The sequence below is a fragment of the Priapulus caudatus genome, unplaced genomic scaffold, assembly GCF_000485595.1.
Source record: "Priapulus caudatus unplaced genomic scaffold, Priapulus_caudatus-5.0.1 Scaffold2038, whole genome shotgun sequence".
Classification (NCBI taxonomy): domain Eukaryota; kingdom Metazoa; phylum Priapulida; class Priapulimorpha; order Priapulimorphida; family Priapulidae; genus Priapulus; species Priapulus caudatus.
Genome location: NW_014579099.1, coordinates 56 through 10,346, shown reverse-complemented (window position 1 = coordinate 10,346; position 10,291 = coordinate 56). Strand labels below are relative to the sequence as shown.

Genomic DNA, 10,291 nt, shown 5'->3' with positions numbered 1-10,291 from the left:
ACTGTGAAATTTAAATCTTCCACACTATACACCGAATACTTAAGAGCATAGGTCGAGCCATTCATATTTGTGCCGCAATTCCGTATTTCCTCCTATACCTTAAGTTAAGCGGGGAAATATTACCCCTCCGTTGACACATCTTGAAATATCACACCTTTGTATCTTGACCCCCAAATTGGTCATCCCGAGTACCTTTTCACAGCATACCCCCCCGACGTCCCTATATATCATGGACCGTACGTCTAAGCGGTTTTAAGATTTTCGCCCAACTGTTGACGGATACATGGACGTACGGACACATGGACACACGCTCATGCCGATTCTACAACGCTGCATCGGACTTGTCAGATGATGCTAAAAACTGACCCTTTATCAACACTGCCCTACTGTGTGTCACTGCTATATTCAACTTGCTTTTCACAAAAACTGATGTAGAAACTCGCCGCTCCCACACTTCGCCGGTTTGCGAGAAATGCTTGCGTGCATGCGGTGCATAATACCTTTTCTGGGCACATTCCACGAAAAACGTCCCGTAACTCAAGTAAAAACATTAATTGCCTATGTTTTACGTAGCATTGCCTTTATTTTAAATGAAGTCTAAGTTTGCATATTTTAAGTCATACTGACTTTCATCATCATAACAGCTGATGCTTGAGGCTCACTAAAAACACAATTTTAAATTTTTTTTAGTCAATACTCTTTAGACGTGCTATTTTATTGCAGCTATAAAATTAGCCAATCATGTTTGCAGTGATAGTGCTACAGTAATAAACCCGCAAGTAAGAACCTAGTTTTTATAGAACCTGTTAGGCTCAAATTTGCCAGCCTTTATATAACCCCTTCTATACAAGAACCTGATTTAGCCTAAAATTTTGAAACAGCGTCTCTTATTCTAAAAATCTATATAAAAAGATGTGTTACACTTGGTGCGCAAGAGCATAGATCAACATATTTTGGATCTTTTTTTGGAGCACAGACGTGACAATGATTGAAATTCAATAGAGTTGTTATTGTTAGCGAATTAAGCATAAAGACTGTATATTATATTGTTTCTATATCTCATGGCTCCATTCAGATATGGTAAGAGTCTGTAGATGATGAACATTCGAAGCAGGGAAACATACCATATGAAAACATTTGCTGGGGAATTTTCTTTAGGCAATATAAGAACCTATTTAAAATTAAATAGCTCAGATTTTGTGCTAAGTACCATTTATGTAAGCAACCTTATTATGCTAACTTGGGAAAATGCAGAGTTCTATTTGACCGGTTTTTATGGATATCTAGATTAATAAGCCACTGCATAAAGTAATAAATTCACTTGAATTGCATATCATATGAATCAGACTCCTGTTTTCTTATTATACATGGAGGAATAATTCCTTCAGAAGAAAGTAGGATAGCTTGAAAAAATTGGACAAACTGTGTTGTTCGTTACGCCAAAATTAAGTGTCATGTTCGTTACGCACTATTTTTGAATGAAAAAAAAGATAGTTTACTTAATACGAGTAAAATTGTGTTCATGGTCTAGATCGAGGGTTATTTCAAGAAGTAGAAAAAACTGGAAAGATATAGCCATGAAGCTCACAGAGTTTGCACGATGTGTACAGTACAGTAGGGTGCGAAATTGACGCGAGTCCAGAGTCAAATACTCGGGACCTGATTTACTGTCGGACTCCCTAATATATATAGGAGTGCGTGTGACTCCCTGAAAATTCTGCTATATATACTATTACTAACTACGGTAGTTCGTTCCAGAGCATGGGCTCGTGGAATTACCATATTTTTCATTAAATCTCCAAAGAAAATTTGGCAGACGTGCGACCGCATGAGTCTTCCAAATAAGCACATGCGCTGGTATTGTTAATATCTTTAGTTTTGAACTGCAGATTGCGGACTCCCGTGTGTTGTTAATGTAATGTTATGTTATAATGTATGTAATCCCATGTAATGTTTAATCTCAGCGGAACTGTTCAGTGAAATATCACATAATCATAATGGCGCTATATCTATAATTTTAAATATATGGGTCAGCAATATATGCATGGACCGATAGTTCTACATAGAGTTTTTGCAAAAGCAAGTTGATATATACAGTGGCACAACAGTAGAAGTGTAGATTTGTGAACGTGCGTTCATATTACTTGCCTTATTTTAAGTTTTTACTGAGTCTCTACACGGGTCCAAGGTAGATACAATAATGTAACCCAACAAGAGTAGGGTTACAACGCGAGCCTATTCTTTTCTTTGGAGGAGCCCCTGAGTGATTCACTCAGGGCGGTTTTATGGTGTGTTTTTCGAGACTACAACTTCCAAACTGGGTTTATTCTAAACACGAACCTTTCTCCGCTATCCTGGGACTTACTATGTATCACAATACTCTGTATTAAACTATTATAACCTGTTACAAAATTTCGAGGTGACGAGCGGTGATACTTCGAGCGCCATTTCTGTTGACCTGTGACGTACAGATTCCCAATGTGCATAGCATTCGGCTAACTTCGACTCCACTTGAAGTGTATCGTTATATCGTGTATCGTGTTGCCCACTTCAAGTTGTATCGTATGTGATCGAATGTCTCATGAGATGCCTGCTGTCAGTCGTGACGTCATGACGAAGTTAGCCGAATGCTATGCACATTGGGAATCTGTACGTCACAGGTCAACAGAAATGGCGCTCGAAGTATCGCCGCTCGTCAGTTCGAAATTTTGTAACAGGTTATAATAGTTTAATACAGTGTATTGTGATACATAGTAAGTCCCAGGATAGCGGAGAAAGGTTCGTGTTTAGAATAAACCCAGTTTGGAAGTTCTAGTCTCGTAAAACGCACCATAAAACCGCTCTGAGTGAATCACTCAGGGGCTCCTCCAAAGAAAAGAATAGGCTCGCGTTGTAACCCTACTCTTGTGGTTTATTACTGGACATGCTTTCTATACGCTACTCTGTTGTTTCCCAAAATGCAGTTGGATGCGCGATGGATGGCCGATGCATGTCGGAGGGAAATTGTTAGCAACAAATTTTCAAATCGAAATACGACTAAGGTAAACAAGTACAAGTGTGCTTACCAACGCGAGCAAGCATATAAGTTATCCAGTTTTCGATCTATGTGCGTCAGATCTTAATTGATAGCCCCAATTGTGAGTTTGGAGCAATGAAAAAGCGATCCTCGGCGGGATCGGAGAAATTCCACGTTTTGTATAGGCAAGTTGCTCTGACCTAACCCACACCAAATCCACCAAAATCGTCGGTGTGGCCATTGGTCAGAGGAATCTCGGACTAGGATGCACGATATGTGGGTTGTCCGCTCACTTACGCTGATAGGGTCTATGTCCCCCAGGGTAATGCCGGAACGTACCCTGGTAACTATCTAATATGCCGGACTGTACCTCGCCTACTCCAAACCGTACCCTGACTTTCAGCCGATGTCGTAATACATACTGCTTGTCGGCAGGAAACGCGCCGCTTTATACTCCCATTCCTTGTTTCCAGTCCGTTCCCGCAAAATATTCGTAACCCTTACCCTGTTACGTTTCACCTCCCGACCCTTTCTACATTAGTGTCAGCTAGTCTATACGTTTTCAACCCATTAAGATAATCATACAAATTTTCTTGTTCCACCACAACACTTGGAACCATCTTTCAAAAATCCCGCGCGGAAATGCGCGAAAATGTCGTGAACATTGCGAAAGGAAAACGCATTCCCGATCATCGCGATATTTGCAAAAGGATCGTGCGCATCAGTGTATATATATTGAAGTTTCTTCTTGGTTTCACAGTTGCATACTCCAATCCAACTTTATCTATATCATACAGGTCTGTATGTATATTTCAAATTTTGCGAAATCTGTAGTGGGCGGAACAGGGACAGTCAGGGTACGGTAGGGAGTAAGCGAGGTACGGTCCAGTATATCAGATAGTTACCAGGGTACCGGAACGTACCCTGGTACTAAATACGGTGCAAATCCACTTCAGGCACCTTAGGTATCACGAAGTGATGCACAGATTGCTGTGTATCATCAACTGATGCACAGACTTTCCGTATATCAAGGAATGATGCAAAAACCCTAACCCTAACCCTAGCCCTAACCCAGGGGCGGATCCAGAGGGGGGGTCGAGGGGGTCCGGACCCCCCCTTTTTACCACAAAAAAAGGAAAAAAAGCATACACACGCACGCACGCGCGCACGCGTTTTTGCCACCACAAAATCTTGTTTAGTGCCAGTTTTTCTGATAAAGATTTACTTATATATATGTAAATTCGTTATAAAAACCATATAGAAATGGGCAAAGAGGGGTCCGCAGGCGTCCGGGGGACCGGATCTGATACTGAAAATTTTGCATTCTCTAGACATCAAAATTACTGCTCAGATGCTCTGAGAATGCACCAAGCCAAATTAAAAAATAAAATTCTCTGGACACCGGCCCTTTCCAAATCCTGATCCGCGACGCTCGTTAACCGCTAACCTTAACAACACTTCGTGATACATAAGCTAAAGGGTTTATAGCTTTTGATGCACTCTAGGGTTAGGGTTGGGTTTTTTGCATCATTCGGCTTGATATACGGAAAGTCTGTGCCATCAGGTTGATGAAGGACACAGAAATCTGAGTGCATCACTTAGTGATACCATAAGAAAGTGCGCCAAAGTGGATTTGCACCCTAAATACTAACTATGCCTAATTAGACCGAATAAGCGATTGTGCAAGCCGGTCGAAATTAGATTTTTATTATGGCTACTCCGATCTGGCGTCGGGATACCAGGTATTTGAGAACTGGTATCCGCCCCAAAGACGCAGATCTGGTATCCCCGGGATTTTTTTTTGGATTACGTAATTTCAGCAATGTTTGGTTATCTAAAATCTTGAAAAATATAGTGCAATAATAGCATTGAAAATTATTAATATGTAAATGTAAATTATTATATACAAATCTCACAGCTTCGACACGTCTAATCATTAGTGGGCTGAGTGCATTCGCGCGAGCATTTCATTTTAAACAATAAGAATTATATACACATACGGCCTCCACAGTACAGCTGCAGACAGTATTGTCTAGAACGGCATTGTCTGGTTCGCTTGATACAATCATGATACAGATGTATATAATACACATGTCTGCACGAATTAAATGAATGCAATACATCGCCACGCTTGCGCCTTGCAAATATGCTACTGCCTGCTCGTAGTAAACAACGCGCTAGTGTGAGCAGTAAGTAAATTAGTAATCTAAGGGCGCGCACTCCGCTCAGCCCCTCAAGGGCGACTTGCTCAGATGTCCTGCGTAATAAAGTTGATAGAACCAACAACGACACTATCCGTCGATTAATGACGATTTTTTTTTACTATGCGCCGGCGGGAATACCAAGCCATTGAAATCTGGTATCGCCGCACACGAGAAAGGTTGACATACGTCTAGGCCAGAATCGTTGTAATCCCGCGATATCGGATCCGCTAATTTCGACCGCCTGTTGTGCCCTAAAATTTTTTATAATTCTGATGTTATTAAGGGCGGCCGAATAGGCTTGGCCATAGACAAAAACCTCTGAATTCTGTCATGCAAAAGGCAGCGACAACCATTTTCCACGTATTTAAGCGGCCAGTGTTACATAGAAAATCAAAGAAACACATAAAGCCGATCGGCTTATTAACACCATTAACGCTACATTACAAAACACTTGGTCATGCAGTATTTTGTGGCGATATGTACAATGTTGGTATTGATATACGAGCGCCACCTATGGACGAGTGTTGTACCGAACTTAATAAATCAGTTGTTTGTTACACGCGGGCCGCACATCTTTGGCTTGTTCTCCAGCGTTATAGTATTCTCGCTCTTTAATCACGTTTATATTATTAAAACATCACAACATAAAATCACGCCAACTTCACTACACACAAAACGGCCAATCTTGCATTGAACGCACCGGATAAAGCGTCACAGTGTGACGAGCGATGATTTCATTTTGGCCGGTGAGAAGATGTTTTGTGCGGTTCAATGGCAAGATTGGCAGTTTTGTGTGTAGTGAAGTTTGGCGTGATTTTTATGTCGTGATGTTTTAATAAATTAAACGTGATTAAAGAGGAGAATACTGCAGTTGACAAGTGTTTGTAATGTACGGTTAAGATGTTAATAAGCGTAGCGACGGCTTTTATGTAATTCTGTTGATTTCTATGTAAGCACGGCCGTAAATAGTGAAAAGGGGGTTGTCGTGCGATTTTGGCATGACAGATTCACGAGGTTTTGTCCTCATGGATAGGCTATTGCGCCTAAAATAACAATCAGACATATACAACATTTTTAGGGCACAATTTATTGGTCTGACTATCATAAATATGGCCGGACCGTACGCGTCGCCTACCTGCCAACTAACGAGTGCTAGGGAGTCGTCTACGCCTACTCCTAAGAGTTCCTAAACCCTAAACCCTAAACAATATCACTAGATAGTTACGGACCGAAGGATAGAGAACAATGGGTCACCAAAAATAAAACGCAATGTGCCTAACCCTAACCTAATTCTAACCTAACGCCTAACCGCTACCAATAAGCCTAATTATATTGGGATATAATATTAATATTTATATTTGATGTAAATGACATTGTTTTATTGGGACACCCATGTTCTCATATCCTTGAACCGACCATCACTAATCACTATCGCCCTTACTTACAAGTCTTACACCTTCCATAGCGCTGTTCAACGAACACCAGAGGCTGCCTTGCTGTTTAATAAGGCATCGGCCGAGCGTTAATTAAACGTACAGAGTAACACTCTGTGTCAACCACAACGCGAAATATACTAGAGACACTAATCTAACTACTGAATACTCATTCAACTTTCTTTGTGCGTAACCACCACAAAGAAGTAAAAAACCGACAGACCAGTCTTAGTTTCCGAGTTAGAGTGGCATCCAACGCCGCAAGTTGACTATTTCTCAACCATCGTCCAGCTGTGTGTCATATAAACAGTCCCCATCTGCAACGCCAGTTGTACTGCACCAAGCCAAGGAATTATACGGAAAAGAATGAATATACGTCTGGTCTTCAATAGAGCTTTCACCCTATATTAGACCTAGAGGCCGGATCTCCCGTCAACTCGCTGTGATTTCGTGAGCGGCCGGGCCCGCGCTCATTCACTGAATGAAGCGGGAACTTCTGCAACTCACCGACTTCAAACAGGCTTTCCCCTGAATTGAATGGACGGCAGAAGTCGAAAACTGCAAATTCATCGTGTTGCATACCGGTTGCAAATCAACAGTTACAAAAAGGGAAGTGGCATTAATCTTTCCACAGGTAATGTTCCGCCATAATTACACACCCTATTAATTAAAATTTATGCAAAGCTGTTTTAGAGGCATGAACTCGTCTACCTTTACAAACAGGGGGTTCGTTGTTTACTTTGAAATTGATCTGTTGCACTGTCGCTCGTGTAAATGGTTAGTACAGGGGCTCAATAACCATTTACCCAAGTATTCCGCCGTGGCTTTAGCTAGCACCCCGCCGAGCCATGAGCTCGCCATTTGGCTGTGCGGCCCAGATAGAGGGGGTGCCAGCCTTTAGGGAGGCGAACAAGCATGGCCTAAATAATAGCTGAGTCAGTGGAGTCGGGGTGGGATAAAAATATACAGTAATAATAAGTATTTTATATATTGAATATAATAAAATAATTAAATTAATATACATAATAATACAGTAATGGATAAGTCAAAATAAGGTATCCTGAATCAATCTGTAGTTGTGTACTGCCATTAAGGCATTAAAATTCAGGTTTTAATTGAATCCACATCTGCAAGCTGTAGTTTGGCAGGGCAAAACATCTCCTACATATCACGAGCAGCTAATTGAGCTATCTCATTCACTCGCTAACGTGGTTGTAAACACACAATCTCATATCTTGGACAACCATAAAAAATTGTTATTTCATAATGTGACTAAGTTTGTTTCTCGCACACACAGATTAAGTCAAATCTAGAGCCTTCTGTGTTGCTCTGTGACAAACTATAACAGGCCACAAAGACACAACTGCCAGAGGCAACAGACGACCCCGACCCCCCCCCGCCCGCAGTAACAACAAACGACTTTTCAGAAAGTTAGAAAAAAACTATTTGTTATCCTATGAGGACCATTGCACACTGACCGTGACGACGACCAGCGACCGGACCCAACCTCGGACGACAAGAAAAATACATTAGACACGCGTCTTCTATGTTTCCCCCACGCGCCTGTGGGCGGGCACATCGATCATCGATGTCTGCCGTCGTTGATATCTTGCTAGGCCGTTTGTGTGTATACGAGGTATAAGTCAGAAGTATCGCCCCAGCTGCTACCCTAAACAGTGTAGCACCTTCCCGGCTCTGGCCACATGGCGTCGCATGGTTAATACTCTGCGCTCTATTAGAATTATCTAAACGCAGATGGCATCACAAAAAGATCAGTAAAAACATGGGGAAAGCTCATGTCAGACGTTGTTGCTTTTATTTACTCCTCGATCATATGTAATCGCTTGTCCGGCTTGTTCTTTACCACCCAACCATTTAATTCCAATAAAACTTCAACGTTTGTACAATAGGACTATAGATCTACACTGGCACATTTGGACAAACTGACTGCTCTGATGGGTTGCAGTTTGAGTGCAGTTCAGTCGTTTGATAGCTACTATTGAATCTCAAGATTATTCTTATACAATAATGGTAACAGTTCAAGAATACTACACATATGCCGAGCCACGAGTGCTGCCACAAGGACATCTACGCCAGCCCCCCCGCTACTCTTCCTGAGCCTGTATGGCTCCCCCCGCTCTGTTTTCACCCTCACTCAACACGGTTGAGAGCTCCCTCCTGCCGAATATTGTTTCTGCAGCTAGAGAATCCACAACGTGGCCAGCTAGTGGTTGATACCACCCCACTCATAGCATGGTCATTAATTCGTTGAATGTATTCTAATGTTCTGATAGCTTTTTTCACGGCCCCCAGCCCGGTGGCCGTAACAGGCGTCAACCCCCAGAGCTGTAAGACCCTCTACTAGGCCCCTAACATCTGGCTTCATGCATTTTCATGAATAAGGGCGATGACCGACAGAAGACGAAGCAAGGAGTAGGTTTTTGTTGTAGTAGTAATAGTAGTAGTAGTAGTCCAGTAGGAGGATGGAGGAGAAGCACGAAACCAGTATAAACAGACAAAGTGCTTAAAAACAAGCCACTTGTGCATGTCGAATAAGTTGCCAGAAATTATTGTTTTTACCAAAGATTGGTAAGCAAATGGCCACTGTATTATAAATAGTGTGGCCTGTACCATGTAAAAACCAAATGTTTGTTATATATTTTTAACAGAATGCGCACATACAAAATATAAACATATATAATGTATATATAATATATAATATATATATATATATATATGTATATATATATAATATAATATAAGAATGCGCACATACAAAATAAACAATGAGGTTGATGACATTATTAGCATGATAGTATACCCATATCATAGCTAAGCATAGTAAATTACAAGGCTAAAAGTTTGCTTATCATAGATAATACACAGTAATTTAAACAAAAAATTTTTTATTGGGGCAAGGAAAACATCCAAGGGACGCGAGAAGAATACTTCTCACGCACTATCTTCTTCCACAAGCCCTGTGGTGCCAACGCATCTTTCTTGGGACCCCCCCTTCAACACCCTCAAGTGACGCTCCTTCAAACACCACGACATCTGAAAGTAGTCCTCAGCCTCCCCCAAGAAAGCCATATGTTATCACAGACAGGAAACACAGACTATTCTCTTCTGTGTCACTTGCATGAACAGTTTAAGGTGACACAGCGCACGCAGCTCGGCCTGCCAGGATCCTAAGAAAAAAACCTTCCGAGTCAATCAAAACGAGATAAGTGAGAGAAAAAGGTTTCAAAAGCAATACTAGCCACTGGCATGTGAACCCTCCAAAGCACAGCGAAAAAAGTAAAAGGTAGTGCATTTGTACCTGTACCTAAATTTAAATTAAAGTCTTGACAAAATATGAGGACATAACATGATAAGAATGCTAACCATTAATTGCAATAGGCATATCATACAAGTATGTTTGTAACAACTGTAATGTCCTTTTTTTCTGCTTGCGGCTCTAGCATCTATGTTATCAACTCTCTCTGCAAGGTACTCGTAGATGTAATCTATATTAGGGATGCCAATTTTAATTTGAAATGTATTTCTTGTTTTGTCTCTTAATATCCGTAATTCAAGGCCAGTCACAAGACTCGGACACGACACGAACAAAACGACACGGACCAGCACACGCACGTTTT

At 41.3% G+C, this 10,291-nt stretch overlaps 1 protein-coding gene across 1 annotated transcript in view; it reads right to left on the bottom strand.

Moving 5' to 3' along the window:
* The window catches only part of LOC106818121 (zinc finger protein 235-like), a 15,626-nt gene extending 8,914 nt beyond the window's left edge, over positions 1 to 6,712 (bottom strand). The window contains exon 1 of the mRNA XM_014822840.1: positions 6,666 to 6,712. The gene's annotated coding sequence lies outside the window, so the exon portion shown is untranslated. The remainder of the gene's footprint in view (positions 1 to 6,665) is intronic.
* Positions 6,713 to 10,291: the final 3,579 nt, after the last annotated feature.